Genomic DNA, 17,857 nt, shown 5'->3' with positions numbered 1-17,857 from the left:
AAACCATCTTAGGGCTGCACCAGGAAGAGTCTGCATTTCATAGGGTGCTGTGGGAGTGACAGTCACCAGGCTGGTTTCCTCGCTCGGCTGCTGGAAACATCAAAGAGCATAAGTTGTGGTGACAATGGTGGAAGCTCTTTTGGGTAAATGCATCAACTTCCCATAATATTAAAAAGTTTATCCTATGCTAAGGTTTATCCTTAGTCCTAGGTCCACCTGGAAGAGTGTCACTAGATCCAGTCAATTAAGCTATGCAGCTTTACTGGGCAGAAGGGACTGAATTTGGACCTCATCAAAGGAGGCAACGGTGCTCTCAGCTTTGATTTGTTTCCCCATCTCTGTGTTTCAGAAGAGAATAAACATTTCACCAGTTGAGGAAGAAGGAAAAAAAACCACAGCAAACCAAACCCAACAGAAAAACAATGACAAAAAACCCTCTTTGAGCAATTACTTTGCTAAAGTAGTTGAAAATTTCTCTAGCCTGTTAATGCATCTATTCTGGGAGCCATGCCACTGAGGAATTTAGTGGGGAGCTGAGGTAGCTGACCTCAGCTGTGTGCATGGGGGAAATTCAGGCAGTTTTCTGTTATTTGAGCAGTAAGGCTAAAAGAACTGAGGGTAAAAGACTCCTCTGGGAGGAAAGTGTAAAGGTTCAACAACAGAACAAGGAGGGGTTCGAGTGGTTAACCCCCCCGCCTTGTTTTAGTTTATACCTGATAAACCCCCCCCATGGGTGGTACACACGTCTGCTCAAAAAGGGAATGAGGACACAGAGTCGGGGGTTTATACGTGTTGATATTTCATTAACAAAACAGAGATGTATAAAGATATAACTGTAGCACAGGCCTCTGATAAGGTGAAGATTGTTACGGTAAAGGAGGTGATTTAGAACGCGTCGCAGTTCCCTCTCGGTGGGGTCGCCGTTGTGCGTGTGAGTGTGGAGAGTGAATTCTAGGGAGAGAGGAGCAGGGAAGATTCTCAGACGGGCTCTTAGGTGTTGAAGGTCGCAGCAGCGACGGCTCCTGGGCTGGAGGGCAGCACCGCGTGGGCAGCACGTGGGCAGCAGGCACGAGGCGCGTGGGCAGCAGGCAGCACCGCGTGGGCAGCACTGCATGGGCAGCGCGTGGGCAGCAGGCACGAGGTGCGTGGGCAGCACCGCGTGTGCGGTGGCTCCTGGGGTGGCGGTCCCGTTGGGCCCAGCACAGTTCTGGCTCAGCTGCTGCTGCTGCTGCTGCTTGGCTGCTGCGGAGCCCCCTGGCTCGGCGCTGCCCTCGGCTGCAGGCAGGGGTCTCAGCTTCTGTTCTTAAACGAACAGTTCGATTTCGGCCTTTTTTCCGCCCCTGGGATCCCACGAAGATCTGGCAGGCCACAGCACAGGAGTGTGCGCCTGAGCTACCCGCGAGTTCCAGTCTCCTCGCTCACAGAGCCAGAAGCCCCCCCGTGCTGTCTGGTGACTTCTCTTCGGGTTACGGTGAGTTCCAGCTGCCGCGATGCATTGTTCCATCCGCACGCCAGCCCTGGCCCAGCCAGTCCCGAGTCCCGGGGCAGGACAGACCAGCCACAGGCAGGGGGGTTAGACCCTTCAGCAAGGAGCCAGCATCTTGGGTTTTGACGGTTCCAGGTGCCAGAGGCACCATGCAGGAGTGCTGTCCATTTAATCATCCTTACATGTTGAAACAGTTTTATGGGAGACATATTTTTTGTGGTAAGGGGCATAACCCTTATAGAAAGCTGCCCAGGGCGCAGAGTCAATTCAGAGAGGTAATGGAGTGCCTGCATGCAGGGTGAAAATTGATTTAACAGAACACAGGGCTCCATTTCCAAAAGTGCAGAATACCTTGAATCCAGGGGGGAGTTTTCTGCCCCTTGGGCAGTGCTCCTGAGGGCAGAAGCCACTCAAGCATCTGCCTGGCTGGGCTCCAGCTGCCATGGTGCCAGGCACTGAGTGATGGCAAAGGCCACGGCTGCTTTACCAGAGCACCCGGTGCCAACCGCTGGCCTGGAGAAACTGGCAACCAGGGCTGAAAAGGAGGAGGTGAAGGGATAAGGAGGTGATTTTGGGTAATGGGGGGAGAAATGGAGAGTGTTTGCTAAGCAAATGTGCTGGAGCTGCCCTACACAGTGAAAGCTGGATCCCTTCCTTCCTCTGAACTGGTCTCATCAAACAAGAACAGGAGGCCAGAGGCTGAGGCTTATGGCTGCTGTGTCTGAAACAGATCAAAGGAAAGGATATTTGGCTTGCCTGGGAGTGTCTGGGTGTGTGCCAAGTCTTCCATGTGGGAGCATAGCTGGGGTGCTATGTGTTGGGTGTGTGTGCTGGGTCAGGGGTGGCAGGCTCTGATGGGCAGGGATGGGCCAGGAGATCTTGGACAATGGAATAAACTATGTAGCTCAGTCAGACAGGGCTGTGAAAGGAAAGGTGGATGTCACCCCATGGGTCTGTGGTTCCTTTTAGAGACCCCCAGTTACACTGTGCTGCCCATCTTCTGCCTTTGCAGCCCCTTCATCATCCCAATTCCCTCCTGCAGCTATATAAAAGGACAGGATTATGGAGGAGAGATTAAAATGGTCTTTAATTTCCTTCTGTGTTTTCTTGCTCAGTTTTCTTCCTGACCTCCCAAGTCAGAATTTACTACCCCCCACCCCACCCCTCTAATTGCTTTGCAATGTGGGTTTTCCTTGGGCATTTTCCTAACTTTGCCCTGTGAAATTTCCTGCCACAGACATCACTTGGATCAACACACACAATAACAAGGCTGACAAGCAGCGATGAGAAGCATGGAAGCCATGCAAAGGAATGTTGTTTGTGTTAAGCTTCCAGAAATGACAGGAGAGCAAGGAGCTGGGCAGCAGGAATGGCTCTGTAGCATAAGGCCCCTGCCCTGGACCAGCTTTGGGGTGGAGACAGGTACAGGGCTGGAGAAAACATCTCTCCTTGGGCAAGTTGATAGAGGAGCGGCAGAAACTCCTGCGTGAGCTGAGCCAGACAGAAAGAAGCACTGTCGTGTCTATTTTAGGATTTTGTGCTGCTGCTCCTTACCATCCCATCCAAATACATCCCTTTAATGGATTTCACTCGAGTTGAAGTACATACATTCTCCTGCAAAAGGATGCCTGTGACCATAAGCCTGTTTTCCCATCACTATAAATTGTTCCTATAAAAGATGTTGCTTCTTCCTGCCTCTCCTTAATAACTAGGTCTTGTGGCTATAGCAACAATTTCCCATCATCATATCTTTTACCAGGACTCCAGTCCTCCCTCTTTTTATCTCCTGGGTATTGAACAGCTCTCAACAAAACCAGGTAGATCAGCATCCCAGCAGCAGCCACTGGATAGGGCAGAGGTGGTTTGGCATATGGATGTGAACAGAGGGTTGAGGATGCTGAGCACAGAGGGGCAGTGTTCTGGTTTGTGGTTTTTTTTGGTAGTGGGGGAAGGGCCCCAGGGGTGGCTCCTGTAAGAAGCTGAGAAGCTCCCCCTGCTCCAAACCCAGCCAAGGAGCCATTAGAGAGACAATAGATGCACCTCTGTGATTAACATACAAAAGAAATGAGATAACCCCTGAGCAGAGCAGCACTTAAAGGAGAAGAGCTGTGCTGAGAGAGGCAGAGCAGTGCTGGTGCTTGGTGAGGAAGAACGGGAAGAAGGTGCCCAAGCAGAAGTTTCCCTGCAACCCATGGCGAGATGGCAGCTGTCCTAGAGGACACCACTCATGGAGGAATGTGGTGGACCATTCCCTGGAGGCACCAGGAGGAGTGAACTTGGCCAGTGGACTTGGATTTTGTGGCAAATGGACTAGGATTTGCTGCCAGTGGACTTGGATTATGCAGCTGTGGAGGACCCTGTGTGAGGGGAGGTGACTGTTCCCGAAGCAGCCTATGACTCTGTGGGAAGCCCAGGCTGGAGCAGCTTGCTGCTGACCTTGTGGGAAGGACTTAGGAAGGAGAGGTTCGTGGAGGACTCTCTTCCATGGGAGGGATGCTGTGGGAAAGCAGGGAAGGACTGTAAGGAATCCTTCTTCCTGAGGAGGAAGGAGCAGCAGGAACCACCAGCCTGTGAACTGACCCTAAACCCCATCCCCTGTCCCCCTGTGCTGTTTGGGGGATGGAGGGAGAGAAACCGGGAACAAAGGGTTTTGGGCCTGGGAAGAAGGGAGGGGTGGGGATAACGTGTGCAAGCCCTGTTCTCTGTGTTTTCTGTGTCCTGTGTGTGTTTGATTAGTGTGAAATTAAATTATTATTTTTTCCCCAAGTTGAGTTTGTTTTGCCTGTGACCTTAATCGGTGAAGAACCCTCCTTGTCCTTTGTCTCAACCCAGGAGCTTTATCCTCCTCATCCCAGAGTGTGTGTGTTGGGGGGCAGTTGAGTGAGTGGCTGTTACTCTGTTGTCGTGTTTGGTGCAAACCAGGACAGGAGGGCAACAGCAACGGGGCCATGTGAGAATTCAGGATAAGAGGGGAGGTGGCTTGGATGCATTCCATGTGGTCCTGGACAGTTTTCCCAGGACCTGGCTTTGCAGTCATACAGACAAAACCCTGTTTATGTAGATTTGCCATCCTGGGATTGTCACTGGCACCACATTTTCTTTTCCAGCCCTGAGAAGTGACCTGTGCTGCAGACTACAGGTTTGCCTTTGGAGACTCAGCATTCCTTGTGTGTATGGAGCATTCTTGCTGTCCTTGTCAAGCAAAGGTGATCAGTGCCTGCCCTGTGATCAGGTGCTGCCCTGTATCAAACCCTCCAGACAGCATGAATCTCAGGGAGAGATGGAGCAGTAAGGGTGCCTGGCTGTGCTGGGGCAGGCCATCTCCTTCCTGTCCCTTGTCCCAGCTTGCCCATGGAGAGCACCAGAGACCCTTTAGATGGCTCTGGCAATGCATAAGGGGAGTGGAAAAGGTGACTTTCAGTTTTATTTAAAAGCTGTAAATGCCTGACTCCCCTCTCAAGTGACCAAGCAGAGAAGCACTCATTTGCTCCCAGTTTCCCCCCACTCAGCCCAACTGTGACCAGTAGCAATGCAGGATCTCTGCACAACAGGCATCCAAGTTGTGGCACCTGACAGATCTTCACACAGCTGCTACCTAGGGCTGCTCCTCTTCCTCACACCTGTGCATGGGGAATGTAGCAGAGTAATTCATGTCTGAAAGTCCAGGTTTCTGGATGTCTTTCCCTGAGGACCTAAGAGCCCTTTCACTGAGCACTAAATATGAGGTATGTAAATGTATTCCTGGGGTGCACAGTGTGTAAGCAGGCTGCAATGTGGTTGCTGAAAATCTCAAAACCAACATCACGGTCTTACATACCACAAGAATAAAGGTTTAAAATAATCCATTAGAGTTCACACTTACAGGTGAGCCTTTGAGGTATCTTTAGGTCACTGTGTAAAGCCTCGGGGGTGACTTTCATCGTGGTTCACCTCTTCTTGCCTCATATGCACAGCTGGGTGTCTTAGGGGTAATGAGAGGGCCATGTGCTGGCAGGGGTTCATAGATCTGGGGTGAATTACATCTTTACATTCAGAAATGAGACAAACATGCTGGTCCTCTTTGCTGTTCGCTGTGTGAAGGAAAAGGGGAACATTTAAAAGGAAACATACCTTGTCAGCTCACATTTGACACATCCTGGCCAACAGATTGAGCAAAGCCAAACAGCTGAAAGCTCGCCTCTCTCACTTGAGCCTCAATTTCTTGCAGAAGATCCCATCCCCATGCCATATGTCCAGTCCCTCTCAGCTTAGCTGAGACCCTCCTGCTGCAATAAGTTGCCCTCCAGAACAGCCCCCTTATTTTATGCTACTACAATAAAGCATGGCCAAGTATTTGCATGATGACGGCTTTAATGAAGTAGTTTTCTGTTGTGTATGATCTTCCTGACAAATTATTGCTTCTGAAAAAAAAAATAAAAGTACCTTAAATATTAACCATTATTGCCCTAGAGTTTATTAATATTTTGGCATACAGGAGCAGCAATGGAATAACACCAGAAGTTGTAGGTATTAATGCTTCTTTTCCTGTCAGAATATTTAATCTGAGGTGTGGAATGTGGGTAATATAAATAATACCCATCGTTTCATCAGCTTCCCTTGTCACATGTATGGGGACAGGAGAAATCACACATACGAGCATGCTTAACAAATGAGCTCTCTAACAAAGTGCTTTCATTTGTCTATAGGCATTAACCATCTACTTCCAAACAGCTCAGCTGAAAAAAAAAAAAAAGCATAATCAAAGTCAAAGTTCCATATTATGTCCTGCTGTCTTTAACTTTAGCTTGTCCCACCCTGCACATGGGAGATGTTCCCAGCATCACATCAGTGTTCAATGCATTTGGCCACCAGAAAAATATAAGGGCCCTGAGTAAACAAACCTGCTTGGTGGGAAGTTGGTGAATAACAGGAATAAACTAAAAAATAAATATTCTAGAGTCTGATAGGAAGAGGCTTACTTAATAAACCCCTATGAAATCTTCAGTTAGCAGCCGTAAGCAGGGGTTCACCAGCCACACAAGACATCCAAAATGAATGGCCCATAAAATGAGCATAAATGTAACATAAGAAAAAAAACAGTCACGGTTTTTTGTAGTTGCAGCCTTTCTGGCCCTTGGCTTGGGACCCAGTTATTTACCCATGCATAGTATTTCTCTATGCATATGTAACCTGCCTCTCTGGTTTCCTCCTGGAGCAAAGGGGGTGTTGAAATGAGGGTCCCCACAGGCTCAGTGAGGATGGGAGACATTGCTGGTGGCTGACTCCTTGCTGGGCTGTTGGGAGGGGTTTTGCTGCTGGGGATGGGACATAGATATTGGACCTGGAGTGCTTGGTCCATCCTTTTTCTAGTGCATGTGTGTTTGTCATCCCCAAATCCAGGGCTCTTCACACATCAGGTGGGATTTTTACTGTGGATGGGGGCTGTGAGTTTCCATTAATTTCCCCATGCTCTCATCTGTTTCCCTGGAGGCTGTTTTCAGACCTGGCCCTGCTCCGCCCAGGCTGGTCAACTGTCCTGTAAATGTTTCCTGCCTCTCCACATGCGGGAAGTGGTTTTGAGGGTTATTGCGGAAATTCTTTGTCTCCACTTCCTATTTCTTTTCCTGCTGGCCCCCCTCAACTGGGTGCATGTGCTGCTGGCTCAGACAGCCTTGTGCTTCCTTGTTTCGGTCTGTATCTAACCACTTATACTTTATAAAAATGGAAAAGGCTGATTTTTTTATAGCTGTTGCGAGACTGGGCAACACCTCATGCACTGAGGTACGAACAGGAGCTGGCGTGGCTATGGCTGGCAAAACCTGTTGCCTTTTGGCCAGGCTGCTCCAGCCTTCCTGGAGACTAGGGTGGCCCTTGCCCTGCAAAATGTCCTCCCCTTTGGGTGGCAAGAGAGTGGGGTGGGTTTGAGTGCAGGCTGAGGCCTGACTCCTTCTTCCACTCAGCCTGGCTGAGCGGCTTCATTTCCACAAAGAACAGGAAGCAGCACTCTGCGAGCTCTGCCCAAAGCCTGTCCCTTTCAGACAGTGCTATAACTTTTCTTCTGGTTTCCTTTGCGTGGCATTAAATGGTCAATTATTTAAAAAATATAAAATAAAAAAATCTTAAAATTACTTTCTGGACTATCTGGTGTTCTAGAAACACCACCCAAGTGCCTGGGTACGTGTGGTGAGTTTGCAGTCACAAAGAAAAGGCTGTGGCCAATGTTTTCCCACTGTGACCTTTTTTTTTTGGCAGCAGCCTGCCCTGCTCTGCTCGACCTGACTTGCATGAGAAGCACTATGCCTTAATGAGACAAAAATAAAAAGCCTTGAAAACTGGGATACCTCAATGTCTCAAATTAACTTTTAAGACCGCTGGGCACTTCTCCTCGGGCTGCCAGACTCATGCATTGCAGGTGTAGGTCCAGCTCTCTGCACACCCCCACAAAGGGAAGATGCTCACCCATGGGGATGGACCTATTCCCTCTCCCTGCTAGACCTAAGGCTGCTCCAGGTCTCCTTCTCCTGCTGTAAAAAATAAATCTTCAGCCTTGACAATATGGTTTTCAGGTAGGGATTTTTTTAACTGCAAAATTCCTGGGGAAATGCAGGGTTTGTTTCCATGCACAGCAGCTCCAGCCGCTGCTGGGAGGGCAGCAGCTTCCCGGGATTGTTTAATAGTCACTTCAGCAGAGTAAATTCCCCTGCTGGTAAAGCAGCCTTTAAAGAAAATGTCTTGTTGCTTAAGGTAATGGAGGAACTTAATTTTCCTCCTCTGGGTGCCCCCTTTGCCTGTGCCCTGGGCTCCGGGCATCCTGCTAATAAGAATGCCAGTTGCTGTTCTTTACAAAAGAATAGTCTTGTGAAACACTGCAATCTCATCAAGGAGCTTGGAGACCAGTCGCCAAACCGGTTTCGACTGATAGGAATACGGTATGTGTCTTTACAGAAGTGGTAATAAGAACGACTCCTGCATGTCTGGATGACGTCCTGTAAACCCAAATTTAACAATCAACAAACAAAATTTGTAGAAAGGGGAATCCCAGACTTCTCATAAAGCAGAGTTAATGATACATGCAAGGAATGCAAGTAGGTAGATCGGGAAGTCTGTACCTTCTGAGTTCCTCAGCCAATGGGGAAAGGAAGAAGAGGGTCTTATGCTGCCAAGACACTAGGATAAAAGGGGCTACAACACCCAGCAGTGTGAGGGAAATGCTGTGCGGATATGCCCTAGGGGATTTTCTCCCTTTATTCGAATAAAGTTAACCTATTTTTTTATATTTTTTTTTTAGCTCCTGTGTCTCCCTTGTGAACACTTGACCTCTGGCAACGAGGCTTCTCGTGCAGCGCTGGTCCCAGCTGCTGCTGGCGCGGGTGTCTCGTAGTTCGGGCCCCACACGACAACAAAGGAGCAGCCCCGAGGCCGCTCACTGAGCCCCTCACACACTCTGGGATGAGGAGGACAAAGCTCCTGGGTCGAGACAAAGGACAAGGAGGATTCTTCACCGATTCAGGTCCCGGGCAAAACAGACTCAACTTGGGAAAAATAGTAATTTAATTTCACACGAATCAAACACACACAGGACACACACAACACACAGAGCAGGGCTTGAATATGTTACCCCACCCCTCCCTTCTTCCCGGGCCCAAATCCCTTTGTTCCCAGTTTCTCTCCCTCCTTCCCCAAAGCAGCACAGGGGGACAGGGGATGGGTTTTAGAGTCAGTTCACAGGCTGGTGGTTCCTGCCTCCCCCTTTTCCTCGGAAGAAGGATTCCTTACAGCCTTCCCCTTCTTCCCCATGGGAAGAGAGTCCTCCCCAAGCCTTTCCTTCATGAGTCCTTCCCACGAGGTCAGGACCAAGCTGCTCCAGCCTGGGCTTCCCACAGAGTCACGGGCTGCTTCGGGAACAGTCACCTCCCCTGGCACAGGGTCCTCCACAGCTGCGTAATCCAAGTCCACTGGCAGCAAATCCTAGTCCATTTGCCACAAAATCCAAGTCCACTGGCCAAGTTCACCCCTCCTGGTGCCTTCAGGGAATGTTCCACCATGTTCCTCCATGAGTGCAGGGGGCACCCTGTCATCTCACCATGGGTTGCAGGGAAACTTCTACTTGGGCACCTTCTTCCCTCTTCTTCTATACCAGCCTCGAGATCTTCACGACAGCATTGCTCTCCCCTCTCCAGCACAGCTCTTCTTGCTGTCTGCTCAGGTGTTATCTCAGTTCTTTCATATGTAAATCGTGGAGGCACATCTATTGTCTCTCTAAGGCTCTGGCCTTGGCCACCTGAGCCAGGGGAGCTTTTAGTAGCTTCTTACAGGAGCCACCCCTGGGACCTCTCCCCTGCTACGAAACCATGCCAGGACCAAACCAGCACAGATGGGTGGGAGAAATATATCTGAAATCTGTGGCGTTTCCTTGTCGGTTTTAATGAAATAAAGCAATTACTTTGGGAGCAGAAATCCAACAGCTGCTCCTGGGCACTTGTATCCTCGAAGGTGGAAATGGTTGGAATTAAACTGCTTGTTAGGCAGTAATTGCAGTGCTGGGAAATGGATTTGTGCTACGCAGAATGTGTCTGTGCAGGGAGGAGGTTGGTGGCATTGCTTGCATTGGTGGTGATCGGGTAAGTGCATGTCTGTGCTGGGAAAAAATGGGCACGTACATTGGTCCCATCCCGTGAAGCTGGGAGCATGGCAGCATGGCAGCATGGGAGGCTCCAGCACCGCCCATCAGGTGTGACCTGCCCAATTCTTTGGGGGCATAATGTTACAATTCACTGGGAACCCACTTGGGAATGAAATAAAATATTTATGGAAAGTGGGGAGTACCAAGAGGGATATGTTTGGCAGCCTGCTGGCATGGAACAGTTTGGTTTTATGGTTTATAATCCAGTATTTACCATGCTGTGGTAGCGGAGATGCTAATGGTACTGTGGTGAGGGTCAACCCAGCTCCTCTGTGGACTGTGAAGCCTCCTGAGCTTGTGTGGAAATAGAGATGGGACAGCCTCATGGCAAAGGAGTCTTGCTGTCACTTGGTAAATCCCAGATAAGCTCTGCTCCATGTCTCATCCCCCTCATCAGCACCACAGACATGTTGAGGACCCCAGGCGTTGCTAGGCTTGGTATAATTTTGGTGCTTCAAAGCCTTCAGCTGCATTTTTTTTTTTTTCCCCCAAGCATTTAGCCTATACCTGTAGCTTTGATGGTGAGATGGTTTAGGTCAGAAATCATTAAGGTTGAGTCTTTCTGTAAGCCAAAAGGAGTCCATGGGAGGCTGAGCATTTGACACCTGCTTTGCCTTCCCATTTCTGTGCTCTGTGTATCGCACCATGGAAAAATTGATGGTATTACAGGAAAATTAGGATGGATGAACTTCAGAACACTAGGAGTGGACACAGACCATTTGGTAACTTCTCCCACCTACATGTGCTCTGTGGGACTCCCACCCCTCCTGCCATGCCTTCACATTCCAGGAACATTTGTCCCTGTGGAATAATTGTGGGAGGTGACTTAGAAATTAAATTTATGTTCACATTTTAAGGAAGGATACAGCACCAAGGCAGGGTGGAATGCAGCTAATGTACAATGAGTTTGCACCATGGCAATTCCCTGGGCAACCCTAGATGTTGGCAACATCAGGGGAACTTGGTGTGCTAATTCGAAGAGCGGTTGCATGGAGGGTGGAGCAGAGTGGAGACACTATGGTCACATTCTGTGGCAACAATGGAATTCAAAGGTACTATGGAACAAATCGGCTGAATGTCTGATACCCTGGGCCATCAACCAGTCACCTTTTGAGAAAATACTGTCCTTTAGGTGAATTTGGCTCATTATATCATATAATATACCCAAATACACCTCCATCCCAAAAGCTACCTGCCTCCAAAAGTGCAACCATCCCTCACTGAGCTTGCGCTCTGAGTTTTCTCTGGTCTATACCTTTAAATGCAAAGCAAGAGAATTTTGCACCAATCATGATAAAGGTCTGTATGACTAGAGTCATTTAAGCTCCACCTATAAGGCAAAATACTATAAAATAATCTGAGAGGGTATGGATGCTAGGGAAGATACCATTTTGGGGATGACCCCGTTCTCCTGACCTCTGGGAGCAGTCGATGGGCTGAACCTCTCTTCCCGCCATAGGGATGCCTTTGGGTAAGATTTGAACACTTGGCTATCCTGAGTGCATCCCCAGGAAAATCAGGAATCTCTGTAGAGTTGTTTTACTTTGACGTGTGTGTAACCCAGCTGTATTAATCAATTTGCATGTGTTTTGCAGACACTGGCAATCTAAAAGAATTTGTGCATCTGTTGCTTTAATAAATAACACTGTTCATCAGTCTGTCCATGAGAGTTCTTGAAAGTGACCAAATTCCTGAGTGTGGCTGTGACAGTTCACAGAAAGCTGCTGGATGGACAGTGCAGCGTTAGTAGTGCATCTGTAATCGGGAGAATCCAAAAAGAGTATTGGGCACGACTGGACTATTAATGCCAAATTTGGCATCAATCAGAATCCAGCTCCACCACCCTCAGCTCCTCTAGTATCTGACGATAAACTGGAATGCAAGGGGGTTTGTTTTCTGCCTAATTATTTTGCCTCTTAAAGCAACAGTCTCTCCTCCAGCCGACAGGGAAACTGAGGCAGGGATGGCCAACACTTACCTGCTGGCCCCGGAAAAGTCCCTTCTGGAGGCCAAAATATAGTTTACAGATCCTAAATCTTTCACTACAGCCCCATCTAATGGTACAATCCCAGCTGCACCCTGTACAATGCTGGTGTTGGGGTGAATGCGGAGTGTCCTCAGGAACTTGGGGTTTCTCACCACACCAGTGGCACTTCTGGGCCACACCCAGCCCTGCAAATGTTTTCAGATGGAGACACAGCAATGGCAAGAGCTGCTGCTGTCACTGTGGTTGTTTGGAGCAGCAGGATTTGTGCCTTGTGCCAGTGGTCCTTCCCAAAGGCTCCTCTGAGGTCCTCTTCTGTGTCCAACCAACATCAGGCACATTAAGTGATGGGTGCCCATACCTGAGCAGTGCAGAGCTGAGGGTACAAGTGGTTTGATGCTCCTGGTGCTCCCGCACATCCATGGGGAAGGAGCAGGGTGCCCAGCCTGGCAGGCCTTAGGCGCTCCTGTGTGTATGTGAGCAGAACTGGGATTAAGGTAAAGCATTTAGTGGAAAGCCCTGCAATCCCTTGGCTGGAGGGTCCCCTGCAGTAGAACACACACATGTCAGCTGCAGCAACAAGGGACACACCATCTTGTCTCCAACACATCCTGCCTCCCTGCCCTTTCCAGCAAGGAAAATGAGGAGAAAACCCCTGGAGTGGGCCCTGGAGCAGACAGGGGTTGCTTGCTCCTGGGCTGATCCTCTGTCACCATGCAGAGCTACACGCTAATGGTAACAGAAAGTTCACCTAGTGGTGATTTTAACTGAATTTAAGCTGTATGTAGGGTAAAGTTATGAAAGGCCATGAGAACCAAGGCCAGTGGGGTTTGTTTTGCAAAGACGACTCGGTTCTGGGTCCTGCATCTGATTTGTGCCTTGCTGGCTGGTGCATCCCTCTCCCCAGTTCTGCAGGCAGGGACACAGGTGGTGGTATTGTTGGGTGTGGGGGTTCTGGTAGGGACTCGCCTGTGCCCGTGAAGGGTGTTGCTGTTGCTTTTGAAGGACAATTTTATGCCAGGCAGGTTACTTACTGGGTTGGGGTTTTTTTGAGATTTTTTGGTTGCTGTTTTGTTTTGGGTTTGTTTGTTTGTTTGTTTGTTTGTTGTTTTTTTTTTTTCAGCTACATTTACACATATCTTCATATATTGCTGATGGCTGAAACCCAAACCCTGGAGTTGACCTTGTCATCCAGAGCCAAATCATGGCATTGAGATTATCTAAAAGCAGGCTGGAAAGCATCCTCCCAGGGAGAAGAGAGGCTGGAGCAGGGTGTCCTGCTGCCCTCTGCAAATGGTCTGGGGTTGCTTTAGCCGTGTTAGCCTCATGTCTCAAGGAGTGAGCTGGCCCACTGAGTGCATCCACAGCCCCATGTATGTTATATGGCCTGCCCGGGTAAGTTAATTAAGGACTTGGGCTACTAAGGATGTGGAGATGGCAAACACTGAGGAGGGATGCCCAGCAGGCACCCTGGTCACTTTGGGCATCGCCCCTACCCAGAGACAATTGCCAGGTTACAGCTGGGAGCAGGGTTTTTCCAAGCCCAGATGAGACAAATACTCCTAGTGCTGGGCAAAGCAGCTCCTCTGTGCAACAGGAGGTTTTCTACACCACATTCAGTTGTGGTGGGTTTTCCCCTTCTGCTCACTCTTTCTCCACATACATTGTGGTTGTGCCTTGATGTCCTGTGTGACATGGTCCCCAAGACCCTTGCACAAGCTGAGTTTGAGTGGGGATGGTGGTGTTAGGGCTCTCAGAGAGGCCTCCAGGTACTGGGAGGAAGGTGGCATCAGCAAGCATCACTCAGCATTGTCCCTTTGGCTCCAGACCATGCTCCATGGTGAGAGCAAGCCCCATCTTTCCTGCAGCCCCACCCCAGCTGCAAGTTGCACACTAGTCCACAAAAGCACAGAACTATGGCAAACCAACTGCCAGAGCCCTTTGCTATTTCTCTTTTTTTCCACTCTTTTGGTCTTTGGCACTGGGGAGGGGGTTCCTCCTACAGCTGGAACTGGACGAGGCTGCTCTGGAGCAGCCATGGCTTGCTTGGCTGGCACCCACTGAGCCCCCAGCCTTGGGCCTGTAGGCAGCTCTCTGCTCCCCTCCCTATGTTTTTGTTTTGCTTCATGGACACTGCAAGCACAACCCGTGAGGCTCTGGAGGGCAACTCAGCACACCCATCTGTGGAGTCCGTTCTGCTGGGAGGGGGAGCTCTGCCATCCCAGCCCCCTGTTTTTCTGGCACCAGCAGGCTGGCTACAAAAGACTGCCTGTAAAAATTAGTTTTGGCACAAGCATCCCAGGGAGAGCTTTTGCCAAGGAAAAATATTGTTGACAGGCTCTAAGAAAACAGTGTTACTCATTCTGGGGGGAAAAAATGGTACAGGTTGAGCAACCTGCGCTGATTTATTCAGTGCAGCTTTATCTCCAACAAGCAGCAGGGTGCCCACTAAAGGATGGTGATTTTTCCTTGGTGTTACCCTATGCCACTCAGCTGGCCCCACCTGAGGTTGGTGCTGGCTACCTGTGGTCCCCACTCCCTGCCAAGGGATGCACCAGGCCAAAGAGGGGGCATTTGTGAGGTGCAGCTGGTTGGGGGGATGTGTATGTATGTTCTGTACCAGGGCCATGCTGGAGGTGCTCCCGGTGCTCTGCTGTGGTGAGGTGAAGCCCAGCCCTGGGGCTTGGTAAGGGGCATGGCTGAAATCTGCAATAAGACATTTTCAGCCTTGTTCTTCCCATCACTGAGCCTGCACTGGTCGCTTCCCCGAATGTAAGAAGCAAGCCAAGGCTTAATAACATACTTGTTTTTCAACAGGAAGGCACCCTCTCTGCTCTGCAAGCCAGAACCAAATTGTACAAGCATTACGTAAAGCTCTGCACTCACTGTGCAATCTTGTTTGACTACCCCGATGCAGGCTGCAAGTAACTTTCCAGTGTTTTACAGCACTTGTTGAAGATAGGAAGCTGAGAAATTGGATGTGTCATTAAGCATTTGTTGAAGCCCTCTGATGGAAACTACAGTTGCACTGCAAAGAGCAGAGAGACCTTAAGTGGCTTTTATCAGCGTGGAGACCCTTTTTTCTTCCTTGGCATGGAGCCACCCTTCAGCCCTGAGCCCCAGCAGAACTCCAACCGAGACACAGATTATTTTGCTTCATCTAAGAAAACCTGGCGATGAGGAGGTTCTTGTCATAAAGCTGATCAGCCCTGCAGGTGCTGGGGGGACTGAGCCCTGACTGCCCCTTGCCTGGGGCAGAGGGTGTAGTGAGTTGAATGGTCTCAGCCCCACAGTGCTGAGGTTGGGCTGGTGGGAAAGAGCATGAACAGGGGCTTTTCGTAGTGCAATGCTGCACTGTGCAGTAATGTTGGAGTCTGAGGTAATTTTAGTTTTAGTTTGTGGTAGTTTCAGCTACTCCATAAGGGGAGCACAGCCAAGGGATATTTTTGCTCAAACAGGCTGCTAGGGGTATGTGAGGGACCAGCCCTCAGGACATGTATTTGCTGGAATTGGTGTTGAAACCCCATTGTAACCCCTAAACAAAGTTTCGTTTGCATGCCAAAAGACCTGCCTGAGAGGGATAGAGACAATGCTGATGGCTTTGTATGGCCTGAGGCTGCATGTACAGGGACTGAGATAAGGATGGAGGGGCAAGGGGGCAGATGTCCACCCCAGCTGCTCAGTTTTATGACTCAAACACGCTTGCTCATCCTTTCAAAACAAGGATACTGGGCCCATAAAACAGGGGCTGCAATGGTGAGCTTGGGAAGCCTCACTGACACCAACTCTCCCCTGTTGGCTGGCCCAACGCCGGATGCAGGACTGGTGACTTTCTATTATCTATCTCTCTAAACTTTTCTTCTCCTACTCTCTCTTCCTTCCTAACATCATTAAGTAACGCAAGGCCTAACCATGATTTTTTCTCAGGTTGTGCAGCTTAAACATATATGTATTGATTGCACTCTTGTGATCTAATTGTCAGCCTTTGTGATCGAGCAGCCTAAGATAATGATTGAAGTATCTGTATTCCTTCTATAGCTTTAAGTAAACCTTATATTCAAATACAGACCTCGAGTGTAGTTTCACCTCAATCTGATCAAGCGGTATCAGATGGTCGAGCATTTCCTCAGACTGTGACATTTTAATCACTCTCCCTGGAAGGGCCAGGTCTGAGACAAAGGTTGGATCCAGCTGCACCTGGGCTCCTCTCTGAGAAGTAGCTTAGAAAGCAAAGGGGTCCAATCTGAATCTCCCTGGGTTGCCCTACTCAGGTCATTACAAGGCAACACCAATCCTCCTCCTGGGCCCTGGCACAGAACAGCCATCAGGTCAGGTGAGAACAGTGACCATCACAGAGCAGCTGCTCCCTTAAAACAAGGTATGAAAGGTGAAGTCCAACACCAATGAAAGCACTAAACTCAAGAGTAGAAGTGTAGGCTGAAATATGGGATTATTTCCCCAAATCAGACCACCAGTTAGGCATGCCAGCATTGACCCCCTTAGTTTTTAATTCTTTTGGAGCAAGTGATGGAGATGGTACAAGATTAAAATAGCAAATACCAGGAGGAGAATTTGCTATAGACGTGTCACCTTGTTTTTTCTCATTCCTTGCAAGTTTCTTATTTTTAGGATACCAAATGATAACTTTGCATGTACAGTACCTATTTTATATTGTAATATCTATATAAGTAATAATCAAAATAATAATAATAGACTTCTTTAATACTATCTGACATTGTTTCAATTAAACACCTTTGAAATGCCTTTGATGTGCAACTGGCAGGCCTCAGACTAGTGCTCTTTGGGAAAATGGATCTGTTGGAGCAAGTCCAGAGGAGGACCATGAAGATGACCAGAGAGCTGGAGCACCTCTCCTAAGACAGGCTGAGAGAGCTGGGGCTGTTCAGCCTACAGAAAAGAAGACTCCAGGGAGACCTTATAGCACCTTCCAGTACCTGAAGGGGCTACAGGAAAGCTGGGGAGGGGCTTTTTACAAGGGAGTATAGTGATAGGATGAGGGGAAATGGCTTTGAACTGGAAGAGGCTAGATTTAGGTTAGACATTAGGAAGAAATTCTTCAAAGTGAGTTTGGTGAGACACTGGAACAGGTTACCCTGGGAAGTTGCAGCTGCCCCTCTGGAAGTTTTCAAGGCCAGGTTAGATGGGTCTTTGAGCAACCTGGTCTAGTGGAAGGTGTCCTCGTCCATGCAGGGGTGTTGGAAAAAGGAGGCTTGGGCAAGGTCCCTTCCAACCCAGACCATGATTCTATGCTTTGCTTATGTTCCAGTATGTGGTGCAGGATGTAGCTGTGGTGTGAGGTTAGAAGTATTATTTTTTTTAAGCAACAGACCCAAAAGCACATAGCACACATTTGTAACCTGCCCTGTGAAACTGGCTGTGAGTGCAAACACCTCTAGCACACCTGAGCCCAAGGCAAGCAAAGCTGCTGCTGCAGAGCACTTGTCCAGCATTGCTGCAGGGACTTGCACATCTCTAAGACAAATCTCTTTCCACTAGCACAGCGTAAGGCAGAGACCAAGCCCCAAAAGCTCTCCCTTTTGTACACTGCCACCCTGTATGGTGAGCAGACAGGCTAGCAGCGGAAGCTGAAAGCTCCTGCCACTGAGTTTGCTCTGCAAATGAACTAACAGCTGGAGCTGGGCTTATTAATTGGAACTGTGTTTTTAGAAGGGGGTATAACGGGGGTGGGTGGGTAGGGGAATCA

This window comes from Apus apus, chromosome 3 (genome assembly GCF_020740795.1).
Source record: "Apus apus isolate bApuApu2 chromosome 3, bApuApu2.pri.cur, whole genome shotgun sequence".
NCBI lineage: Eukaryota > Metazoa > Chordata > Aves > Apodiformes > Apodidae > Apus > Apus apus.
This window is presented reverse-complemented; position numbering follows the sequence as displayed.